Below are 13,321 nucleotides of genomic sequence, written 5' to 3'. Positions count from 1 at the left end.
CCATTCAAACTTACCTCCCTATTGACTTGTCCCTCAACCCTACTGTACCTAATAACCTTGCTCTTATTCACATTTACTCTCTATATATATATATATATATATATATATATATATCCCTGGGGATAGGGGAGAAAGAATACTTCCCACGTATTCCCTGCGTGTCGTAGAAGGCGACTAAAAGGGGAGGGAGCGGGGGGCTGGAAATCCTCCCCTCTCGTTTTTTTTAATTTTCCAAAAGAAGGAACAGAGAATTGGGCCAGGTGAGGGTATTCCCTCAAAGGCCCAGTCCTCTGTTCTTAACGCTACCTCGCTAATGCGGGAAATGGCGAATAGTTTGAAAGAAAAGAAAGAAAATATATATATATATATATATATATATATATATATATATATATATATATATATATTATCCCTGGGGATGGGGGAGAAAGAATACTTCCCACGTATTCCCTGCATGTCGTAGAAGGCGACTAAAAGGGGAGGGAGCAGGGGGCTGGAAATCCTCCCCTCTCATTATTTTTTTTTTTAATTTTCCAAAAGAAGGAACAGAGAAGGGTGCCAGGTGAGGATATTCCCTCAAAGGCCCAGTTCTCTATTCTTAACGCTACCTCGCTAACGCGGGAAATGGCGAATAGTTTGAAAGAAAAGAAGAAATATATATATATATATATATATATATATATATATATATATATATATATATATATATATTTTTTTTTTTTTTTTTTTTTATACTTTGTCGCTGTCTCCCGCGTATTGCGAGGTAGCGCAAGGAAATAGACGAAAGAAATGGCCCAACCCCCCCCATACACATGTACATACACACGTCCACACACACAAATATACATACCTACACAGCTTTCCATGGTTTACCCCGGACGCTTCACATGCCTTGATTCAATCCACTGACAGCACGTCAACCCCTGTATACCACATCGCTCCAATTCACTCTATTCCTTGCCCTCCTTTCACCCTCCTGCATGTTCAGGCCCCGATCACACAAAATCTTTTTCACTCCATCTTTCCACCTCCAATTTGGTCTCCCTCTTCTCCTCGTTCCCTCCACCTCCGACACATATATCCTCTTGGTCAATCTTTCCTCACTCATTCTCTCCATGTGCCCAAACCATTTTAAAACACTCTCTTCTGCTCTCTCAACCACGCTCTTTTTATTTCCACACATCTCTCTTACCCTTACGTTACTTACTCGATCAAACCACCTCACACCACACATTGTCCTCAAACATCTCATTTCCAGCACATCCATCCTCCTGCGCACAACTCTATCCATAGCCCACGCCTCGCAACCATACAACATTGTTGGAACTACTATTCCTTCAAACATACCCATTTTTGCTTTCCGGGATAATGTTCTCGACTTCCACACATTTTTCAAGGCTCCCAAAATTTTCGCCCCCTCCCCCACCCTATGATCCACTTCCGCTTCCATGGTTCCATCCGCTGACAGTTTCCCCTCCCAGATATCTAAAACACTTCACTTTCCCCCAGTTTTTTACCATTCAAACTCACCTCCCAATTGACTTGACCCCCAGCCCTGTAACCAAAAACCTTGCTCTTATTCACATTTACTCTTAACTTTCTTTCTCCCCCACACTTTTACCAAAACTCCGTCACCAGCTTCTGCAGTTTTTTCACATGAATCCGCCACCAGCGCTGTATCATCAGCGAACAACAACTGCCCCACTTTCCCCAAACTCTCTCATCCCAACAGACTTCATACTTGCCCCTCTTTTTCCCAAAACTCTGCATTTACCTCCCTAACATATATATTTGCCCTTTTTTCCCCCTCTCACCTTTCTTTTGCCCTCCGGGCTCTTTCTTTTAAAAATTCCCCCCTTTTAAATTGCATTTTTTCCCTGAAAAAAATCGCCCCAAAGGGCCCCCTCTTTTCTTTCACAAATTACCTTCCCTTCTTCTCCCACCACTCACAAAAACCCCTTTTAAAAACCCCCCCCTCCCACTCTTCTCAGGGCCACAAGCTCTTTGGAACCATCCCTGTTTCCCAAAAATACATCCCTTTCCCTTTCCCCCATCCCCTTACTTCCATTTTCTCCCCTTTTTTCCCATTCTGTACACAGCCCTTCCTAAAGGGCTTCTTCACACAGGCCCCCTTCCCAAGCTCATTTAAATCTCACCACCTTTTTTCACCCCAACACTCACTTTTCTTTTCTGAAAACCCCTTTTACAATTTTCCCCACCTTAGCCTCCACAAGAAATGATCAGAACTCCCTTGCACCTCTCAGCACTTTGGGAACAAGTAGGGGTTGATGTAAAAGGGAGATGGAATGAGTATTTTGAAGGGTTGTTGAAGGTCTAAAGACGGGGGGCCCAGATATGGGTTTTTGGGGGTGGGAGGTGGTGGGCAAAGTGAGGGGGGTTTGGGGGAAAATGATTTTGGTAAAACGAGAAGAGGTAGAAAAAAAGCTTTGCGGAAGAAAAAAAGGGGGGCAAGGCGGGCAGGTTTGGATGGTTTGCAGGGGAATTTTTTTAAAAAAAAGGGGGTGACTGTTTTGTTGACTGGTTGGTAAGGTTTTTTAAATTGTATGTATGAAATGGTGGGGTTTGTTTGAGGATTGGGGGAAATGGTGCATAGTGAAATTGTAAAAAGGAAAAGGGGAAAGGTGAGTGTAAAATTAAAAAGGTTAAATTTTTTGGGGGTTTGAGTATTCTGGGTAAAATTTTGGGAGGGTTTTGGGTTGAGAGGGTGAAGGCATGTACAAGCATCAGATTGGGGAAGGCAGTGTGGGTTTCAGAAGGGGTTTGGGATGTGTGGATCAGGGGTTTGCTTTGAAAGAATGTTTTGTGAAAAAATATTGGAAAAGCAAATGGTTTTTGTAGTAGCTTTTATGGATCTGGAAAAGGGATTGATTAGATTTGGGATGGAGTTGTCTGTGGAAGGTATTAAAAATATAGGGTTTGTGGGGGGGAAAAGTTTTTTAGAAGCAGTGAAAAGTTTTTATCGAGGATGTAAGGGTTTTGAGGGTAGGAAAAAGGGGAAAGTGATTGGTTTCAGTAAAATGTGGGTTTTTCCCGGCCCGGGGGGTGTGGGGATGTCTTTTTTGGTTGTTTAATTTGTTTTTGGATGGGGTTGTTGGGGGGAAAAATGAAAGAGTTTTGGGAAAAGAGGGGCAAGTATAAAGTCTGGGGGGGGCCAGGGAAGGGGAGCTTGGGAAGTGAGTGTTGTTGTTCGTGATGATACAGCGTTTGGTGGGGATTCATGTAAAAAAAATTGCAAAAGGGCTGGTGACTGAGTTTGGAAAAGTGTGTGGAAGAAAAAAAGTTAAGAGTAAATGTGAATAAGGAGGCAAGGTTATTAGGGACAGTAGGGTTTGAGGGTCAATTCAATTGGGAGGTGAGTTGAATGGAGAAATAAACTGGAGGAAGTGAAGCTGTTTTAGATATTGGGGAGTGGATCTGTCAGCGGGAATGGAAAACCATGGAAGCGGAAGTGGATCATAGGGGGGGGGGACGGGGGCGAAATTTTGGGAGCCTTGAAAAAATGTGTGGAAGTCGAGAAATTATCCGGGGAAAGCAATATGGGTTTGTTTGAAGAAATAGTAGTTCCAACAATGTTGTTTATGGGGTGCGAGGCGTGGGCATGGATAGAGTCGTGTGAGGAGGATGGATGTGCTGGGGAAAAGAGATTTTGAGGGACACTGTGTGGTGTGAGGTGGTTTTTGATCGAGTGTAAGTAAACGTAAGGTATAAGAGAGATGTAGTGGAAATAAAAAGAGCGTGGTAGGATGAGGGCAGAAGAGGGGGTTTTTTTGAAAATGGTTTTGGGCACATGGAGAGAATGAGTGAGGAAAGAATTGCAAGAGGATATATGTGTTCGGAGGTGAAGGAACGAGGAGAAACAAGGGGGGGGTGAGGGGGAGACAAATTGGAGGTGGAAAGATGGAGTTAAAAGGAAATTTTTTGTGATCGGGGCCTGAAAATGCAGGAGGGTTTTAAAAGGAAAAGGGGAAGGAATAGGGGTGAAAATTTGGGGCGATGTGGTATTTCAGGGGTTGCGTGTGTCGGGGGTTGAATCAAGGGATTTGAAAGCGTCCGGGGAAACCATGGAACAAACTGTGTGGTATGAAAATTTTCGTGTTTTGGCGTGTGAAAGTTAAAGTGTATGGGGGGGGGTTTGGGGCCTTTCTTTTGTCTGATTTCCCTTTCGTACCCCCGCAAAAAACCCGGGGGACAGCGGGCAATATTTTAAAAAAAAAAAAAAAAAAAAATATATTATATTTTATCGGGGGAAGTAAGGTGTGTACGTTTTAGGGAAAAGGGGGAAAGTTTATTGGTTTTCGTGAATTTTAGGTTTGCGGCAGGGGTGGGGTGATGTTTTCCATGGTTTTTTAATTTTTTTTATGGATGGGGTTGTTAGGGAAAGGGAAATGAAGAGTTTTGGAAAGAGGAGAAGTATGAAGTCTGTTGGGGATGAGAGAGCTTGGGAAGTTTAGTCCGTTGTTGTTCGCTTTATGATACGCGCTGGTGGGGATTCATTGAGAAATGCAGAAGCTGGTGACTGGGGTTGGGAAATTTTGTTGGGAAAAAGAAAGTTTAAAAAGGGAAATGTGGAAAAAGAGCAAGGTTAAATTTTTTACAGTAGGTTGGGGGGTCAAGTCAAAATTTGGGGGTGAGGGTTTAAAGGAGAAAAAAATGGGGGAAGTGAAAAGGGGTTTTTGATATCTGGGGGTGGGGTCTGGCAGGGATGGAACCAAAGGAAGCGGAAATGGGGTCATAGGGTGGGGGAAAGGGGGGGGAAAATTCTGGGGGCCCTTTAAGAATGTGTGGAAGGGCGAGAACATTATCTTGGGGAAAACAAAAATTGGGGATGTTTGAAGGAATAGTGGTTCCAACAATGTGTTGGTTGCGAGGCGTGGGCTATGGATAAGAGTTGTGCGCAGGCGGATGGATGTGCTGGAAATGGGATGTTGAAAATTAAATTTATATTTTATTTTTATTTTTATATTACCCCTGGGTTTAGGGGGAAAAATATTTCCCCACGTTTTTCCCTGGTGTCGTAAGAAGGCGCCCAAAAAAGGGGAAAGGGAGGGGGGGCTGGAAATCCTCCCCTCTTTTTTTTTAAATTTTTCCCAAAAAAAGGAACGGGAAAATTTGGGGCCAGGTGGAGGGATCCCTCAAAGGCCCAGCCCTCTGTTCTTAAGTACCTCGCTAATGCGGGAAATGGCGAAAGTTTGAAAGAAAGAAAAAAAATTAATATAATATATATATTTTATATATATATATAATATATATTTTATATATATATATTTTTTTTTCCCGGGGGAGGGGGGGGGGGAAAAGATATTTCCCCACGTATTCCCTGCTTGTCGTAGAAGGCGACTAAAAGGGGGGGGAAAGCGGGGCGGGAAAACCCTTTCCCCTCTCATTTTTTTTTTTTTTTTTAATTTTTCCCCAAAAAGAAAAAAAAAAGGGGTGCCGGGTGGGGGATATTCCTAAAAGGCCAGTTCTTTATTCTTAACGCAACTCGCTAAGCGGGAAATGGCGAATTTTTTTTGAAAGAAAGGAAAAAAAATTTATTTTTTTTCATATATATATATTTATATATATTTTATATATTTATATATTTAATATTTTATATTTTTTTTTTTTTTTTTTTTTTTTTTTTTTTTAACTTTGTTCGCTGTTCCCGGTATTGCGAGGTGGCAAGGAAAAGCCCGAAAGGGGGGGGCCCCAAAAACCCCCCCCTTACACATGTACTTTACACCGTCCACCACACAAATTAATCCTACACAGCTTTCCTGGTTTACCCGGACGCTCAATGCCTTGATTCAACCATGACAGCCCTCAACCCCCGTATACCACATGCTCCAATTCACCTATTTCCCTTTCCCTCCTTCACCCTCCTGCATGTTAAAGGCCGATCAAAACAAATTTTTTTAAATCCTTCTTTCCACTCCAATTGGTTCCCCCTCTCTCGTTCCCTCCACCTCCGACACTTTTATCTCTTTGGGCAATCTTTTCCCCACTCATTCTCTCCATGTGCCCAAACCATTTTAAAACACTTTCTCTGCTCTCTCAAACACGCTCTTTTTATTTACACATTTTCTCTTACCCTACGTTTTTATCGATCAACCACCTCACACCACACATTGTCTCAACATCTCATTTCCAGCACCCTCCATCTCCTGCGCACACTCTATCCATAGCCCAGCTCGCACAAAAAACATTGTTGGAACTACTTTTCCCTTTAAACTTCCCATTTTTGCTTTCCGGGGGTAATGTTCTCGGGCTTCCACACATTTTCAAGGCTTTCCCAATTTTTTTGCCCCCCCCCCCAACCCATGTTCAAATTCCGCTTCCAGGTTCAACGTGACAGATCCACTCCAGATATCTAAAACCTTTATTCCTCAGTTTTTCCCATTTAAACTCACCTCCCAATTGCTTGCCCTCAGCCCTACTGACTAATAACCTTGCTCTTATTAATTTTAAACTCTTTAATTTTTCTTCTCCACACACTTTCCAAACTCCTGTCACCAGCTTCTGAAAGTTTCTCACATGAATCGCCACCAGCGGGTATCATCAGCGAACAACAACTGACTCACTTCCCAAGTCTCTATCCCCAACAGACTTCATACTTGCCCCTCTTTCCAAGACTCTTGCATTTACCTCCCTAACATTATATTTGCCCTTTTTTTCACCTCTTGCAACCTTTCTTTGACCTCCTGTCCTTTCTTTTATACATCTTCCACTCATTGCATTTTTTCCTGCAAAAATCGTTCCAAATTGCTCTCTCTTCTCTTTCACTAATCTCTTACTTCTTCATCCCACCACTCACTACCCTTTCTAATCAACCACCTCCCACTCTTCTCATGCCACAAGCATCTTTTGCGCATCCCATCACTGATTCCCTAAATACATCCCATTCCTCCCCCACTCCCTTACTTCCATTTGTTTCACCTTTTTCCATTCTGTACTGTCTCTCCTGGTACTTCCTCACACAGTCTCCTTCCCAAGCTCACCTTACTCTCACCACCCTCTTCACCCCAACATTCACTCTTCTTTTCTGAAAACCCATACAAATCTTCACCTTGGGCCTCCACAAGATAATGATCAGACATCCTCCAGTTGCACCTCTCAGCACATTAACATCCAAAAGTCTCTCTTTCGCACGCCTGTCAATTAACACGTAATCCAATAACGCTCTCTGGCCATCTTCTTCTTACATAAGTATACTTATGTATATCTCGCTTTTTAAACCAGGTATTCCCAATCATCAGTTCCTTTTTCAGCACATAAATCTACAAGTCTTCACCATTTCCATTTACAACACTGAAACCCCATGTATACCAATTATTCCCTCAACTGCCACATTACTCACCTTTGCATTCAAAATCACCTATCACTATAACCGGTCTCGTGCATCAAAACCACTAACACACTCATTCAGCTGCTCCCAAAACATTGCCTTCATGATCTTTCTTCTCATGCCCAGGTGCATATGCACCAATAATCACCCACTCTCTCCATCAACTTTCAGTTTTACCCATATTAATCGAGAATTTACTTCTTACATTCTATCACATACTCCCAAACTCCTGTTTCAGGAGTATTGCTACTCCTTCCTTGCTCTGTCCTCTCACTAACCCCTGACTTTACTCCCCAGACTTTCCCAAACCACTCTTCCCCTTTACCCTTGAGCTTCGTTTCACTCAGAGCCAAAAATCCAGGTTCCTTTCCTCAAACATACTACCTTCTCTCACTTTTTTCACATCTGGTTACATCCACACACATTTAGGCACCCACTTCTGGCTTCAAGGAGGATGAGCACTCCCGCGTGACTCCTTCTTCTGTTTCCCATTTTAGAAAGTTAATACAAGGAGGGGGGATTTTCTTTGTCTGTTCCTTGCGCTACCTCGCAAACGCGGGGGGAGACAGCGAGGGAAAGTATAATAAAAATAAGTATAATATATTTATATATTTTTTTTTTTTTGCCGGTCTCCGCGTTTGCGAGGTAGCGCAAGGAAACAGACGAAAGAAATAGCCCAACCCACCCCCATACACATGTATATACTTACGTCTACACACGCAAATATACATACCTACACAGCTTTCCATGGTTTACCCCAGACGCTTCACATACCCCGATTCAATCCACTGACAGCATGTCACCCCGGTATACCACATCGCTCCAATTCACTCTATTCCTTGCCCTCCTTTCACCTCCTGCATGTTCAGGCCGCCGATCACACAAAATCTTTTTCACTCCTCTTTCACCTCCATTTGGTTCCCTCTTCTCCTCGTTCTCCTCACCTCGACACATATATCCTCTTGGTCAATCTTTCCTCACTCATTCTCTCCATGTGCCCAAACCATTTCAAAAACACCCTCTTCTGCTCTCTTCAACCACGCTCTTTTTAAATTTTCCCCACATCTCTTTACCTTACGTTACTTACTCGGATCAAACACCCCACACCACCATTGTTCAACATTCATTTTTCCCGACATTCCCTCCTCCTGCGACAACTCTATCCATTTGCCCACGCTCAAAATAAACATTGTTGGAACCAGTATTCCTTCAAACATACCCATTTTTGCTTTCCGGGGATAAAAGTTCTTGACTTCCACACATTCTTCAAAGGGTCCCCGAATTTTCGCCCCCTCCCCCACCCCATGATCCACTTCCCCTTCCTGGTTCCATCCCCTGCCAGATCCACTCCCAGATATCTTAAAAACACTTCACTTCCCAGTTTTTCTCCATTCAAACTCACCTCCCATTGACTTGACCCTCAACCCTACTGTACAATAACTTGCTCTTATTCACATTACTCTTAACTTTCTTCTTTCACACACTTTACCAAACTCAGTCACCCGCTTTTGCAGTTTCCCAAAAGAATCAGCCACCAGCGCTGTATCATCAGCGAACAACAACTGACTTTACTTCCCAAGCTCTCTCATCCCCACAGACTTCATACTTGCCCCTCTTTCCAAAACTCTTGCATTCACCTCCCTAAAACCCCATCCATAAACAAATTAAACAACCATGGAGAAATCACACACCCTGCCACAACCTACATTCACTGAGAACCCAATTTACTTTCTCTCTTCCTACACGTACACATGCCTTACATCCTCGATAAAAACTTTTCATGCTTCTAACAAAATTGCCCTCCCGCACCATATATTCTTAATACCTGCCACCCGAGATCTCTATCCAAAATCTATAAAATTTTCCTTCTCCGATCCATAAATGCTACATACCCCAAATCCATTTGCTTTTCTAAGTTTTCTCACCCTACATTCTTCAAAGCAAAAAACCTGATCCACACATCCTCTACCACTTCTGAAACCACACTGCTCTTCCCCAATCTGATGCTCTGTTTATGCTTACCCTCTCAAACAATACCCTCCATATAATTTTCGAGGAAAACTCAACAAACTTATACTCTGTAATTTGAGCATCACTCTTTCCCTTTGCCTTTGTTCAATGGCACTATGCACGCATATCGCCCCAAACCTCAGGGACCTCACGTGAGTCATACATACATAAATAAACCTTACCAAACCCGTCAACAAAACAGTCACCCCCCTTTTTTTAAAAAATTCCACTGCAAACCTCCAAAACCTGCTGCCCCTTCCGGCTTTCATCTTCGCCAAGCTTTTACTACCTCTTCTCTGTTTACCAAAACATTTTCCCTACCCTCTTCCCCTTTGCACCCCCACCACGGGCCAAACACCTATATCTGCCACTTTAAACATCAAACACATTCAACAAACCTTCAAAATACTCACTCCATCTCTGTTTGGTAAAGTGTGTGAAAGAAGAAAGTTAAGAGTAAATGTGAATAAGAGCAAGGTTATTAGGTACAGTAGGGTTGAGGGTCAAGTCAATTGGGAGGTGAGTTTGAATGGAGAAAAACTGGAGGAAGTGAAGTGTTTTAGATATCTGGGAGTGGATCTGGCAGCGGATGGAACCATGGAAGCGGAAGTGGATCATTGGGTAGGGGAGGGGGCGAAAATTCTGGGAGCCTTGAATAATGTGTGGAAGTCGAGAACATTATCTCGGAAAGCAAAAATGGGTATGTTTGAAGGAATAGTGGTTCCAACAATGTTGTATGGTTGCGAGGCGTGGGCTATGGATAGAGTGGTGCGCAGGAGGATGGATGTGCTGGAAATGAGATGTTTGAGGACAATGTTTGGTGTGAGGTGGTTTCATCGAGTAAGTAACGTAAGGGTAAGAGAGATGTGTGGAAATAAAAAGAGCGTGGTTGAGAGAGCAGAAGAGGGTGTTTTGAAATGGTTTGGGCACATGGAGAGAATGAGTGAGGAAAGATTGACCAAGAGGATATATGTGTCGGAGGTGGAGGGAACGAGGAGAAGAGGGAGACCAAATTGGAGGTGGAAAGATGGAGTGAAAAAGATTTTGTGTGATCGGGGCCTGAACATGCAGGAGGGTGAAAGGAGGGCAAGGAATAGAGTGAATTGGAGCGATGTGGTATACCGGGGTTGACGTGCTGTCAGTGGATTGAATTAGGGCATGTGAAGCGTCTGGGGTAAACCATGGAAAGCTGTGTAGGTATGTATACTTGCGTTTGTGGACGTATGTATATACATGTGTATGTGGGGGGTGGGTTGGGCCATTTCTTTCGTCTGTTTCCTTGCGCTACCTCGTAAACGCGGGAGACAGCGGCAAAAAAAAAAAAAAAAAAAAAAATATATATATATATATATATATATATATATATATATATATATATATTTTTTTTTTTATTATACTTTGTCGCTGTCTCAAACTATTCGCCATTTCCCGCATTAGCGAGGTAGCGTTAAGAACAGAGAACTGGGCCTTTGAGGGAATATCCTCACCTGGCCCGATTGTCTGTTCCTTCTTTTGGAAAATTATTAAAAAAACGAGAGGGGAGGATTTCCAGCCCCCCGCTCCCTCCCCTTTTAGTCGCCTTCTACGACACGCAGGGAATACGTGGGAAGCATTCTTTCTCCCCTATCCCCTGGGATAATATATATATATATATATATATATATATATATATATATATATATATATATATATATATATATATATATATATATATATATATATATTCTTTCTTCTTTTAAACTATTCGCCATTTCCCGCGTTAGCGAGGTAGCATTAAGAACAGAGGACTGGGCCTTTGAGGGAATACCCTCACCTGGCCCAATTCTCTGTTCCTTCTTTTGGAAAATTAAAAAAAAACGAGAGGGGAGGATTTCCAGCCCCCCGCTCCCTCCCCTTTTAGTCGCCTTCTACGACACGCAGGGAATACGTGGGAAGTATTCTTAATCCCCTATCCCCAGGGATATATATATATATATATATATATATATATATATATATATATATATATATATATATATATATATATATATTTTATTTTTCTTTTGCTTTGTCGCTGTCTCCCGCGTTTGCGAGGTAGCGCAAGGAAACAGACGAAAGAAATGGCCCAACCCACCCCCATACACATGTATATACATACGTCCACACACGCAAATATACATACCTACACAGCTTTCCATGGTTTACCCCAGACGCTTCACATGCCCTGATTAAATCCACTGACAGCATGTCAACCCCGGTATACCACATCGATCCAATTCACTCTATTCCTTGCCCTCCTTTCACCCTCCTGCATGTTCAGGCCCCGATCACACAAAATCTTTTTCACTCCATCTTTCCACCTCCAATTTGGTCTCCCTCTTCTCCTCGTTCCCTCCACCTCCGACACATATATCCTCTTGGTCAATCTTTCCTCACTCATTCTCTCCATGTGCCCAAACCATTTCAAAACACCCTCTTCTGCTCTCTCAACCACGCTCTTTTTATTTCCACACATCTCTCTTACCCTTACGTTACTTACTCGATCAAACCACCTCACACCACACATTGTCCTCAAACATCTCATTTCCAGCACATCCATCCTCCTGCGCACAACTGTACCCATAGCCCACGCCTCGCAACCATACAACATTGTTGGAACCAGTATTCCTTCAAACATACCCATTTTTGCTTTCCGAGATAATGTTCTTGACTTCCACACATTCTTCAAGGCTCCCAGGATTTTCGCCCCCTCCCCCACCCTATGATCCACTTCCGCTTCCATGGTTCCATACGCTGCCAGATCCACTCCCAAATATCTAAAACACTTCACTTCCTCCAGTTTTTCTCCATTCAAACTCACCTCCCAATTGACTTGACCCTCAACCCTACTGTACCTAATAACCTTGCTCTTATTCACATTTACTCTTAACTTTCTTCTTTCACACACTTTACCAAACTCAGTCACCAGCTTCTGCAGTTTCTAACATGAATCAGCCACCAGCGCTGTATCATCAGCGAACAACAACTGACTCACTTCCCAAGCTCTCTCATCCCCAACAGACTTCATACTTGCCCCTCTTTCCAAAACTCTTGCATTCACCTCCCTAACAACCCCATCCATAAACAAATTAAACAACCATGGAGACATCACACACCCCTGCCGCAAACCTACATTCACTGAGAACCAATCACTTTCCTCTCTTCCTACACGTACACTATAAATATAAATAATATATTTATTTATTTATTTATTTTGCTTTGTCGCTGTCTCCCGCATTAGCGAGGTAGCGCAAGGAAACAGACGAAAGAATGGCCCAACCCACCCACATACACATGTATATACATACACATCCACACACACAAATATACATACCTGTACATCTCAACATATACATATATACACACACAGACATATACATATATACACATGTACATAATTCATACTGTCTGCCTTTATTCATTCCCATTCTTTCTCTCTCTCTCTCTCTCTCTCTCTCTCTCTCTCTCTCTCTCTCTCTCTCTCTCTCTCTCTCTCCCCCCCCAAAAAAAAAGGAACAGAAAAGAGGGCCAAGTGAGGATATTCCCTCTAAGGCTCAGTCCCCTTTTCTCAACACTACCTTGGTAATTCGGAAAAATGACAAATATATATGAAATTTTTTTATTTTATTATTATCATACATAATTGCTGTTTCCCATATCAGCAAGGTAGTGCCAGGAAACAGACAAAGAATGGCCCATCCACTCATATACACATATATGTACATTAATGCCCACATACACATACATATACACATCAACATATACGTACATATTCATACACATACACAGACATTACATACATACACATGTACATATTCACACTTGCGTGCCTTCATCCATTTCTGTCGGTACCCACCACAAAGGAAAACAGCATCGCTATTCCCTGCTCCAGCAAGGTAGTGCCAGGAATACAGACAAAAAGGCCACATTCATTCACACTCATTGTGT

General features: G+C 42.6%; 1 protein-coding gene across 5 annotated transcripts in view; it reads right to left on the bottom strand.

Moving 5' to 3' along the window:
* Positions 1–13,321, bottom strand: part of LOC139753772 (reticulon-4-interacting protein 1 homolog, mitochondrial-like) — a 44,709-nt gene that overhangs the window by 13,888 nt on the left and 17,500 nt on the right. The gene's annotated exons all lie outside the window — the stretch shown is intronic.

The sequence above is a fragment of the Panulirus ornatus genome, chromosome 15 (genome assembly GCF_036320965.1).
Source record: "Panulirus ornatus isolate Po-2019 chromosome 15, ASM3632096v1, whole genome shotgun sequence".
Classification (NCBI taxonomy): domain Eukaryota; kingdom Metazoa; phylum Arthropoda; class Malacostraca; order Decapoda; family Palinuridae; genus Panulirus; species Panulirus ornatus.
This window is presented reverse-complemented; position numbering and strand designations above follow the sequence as displayed.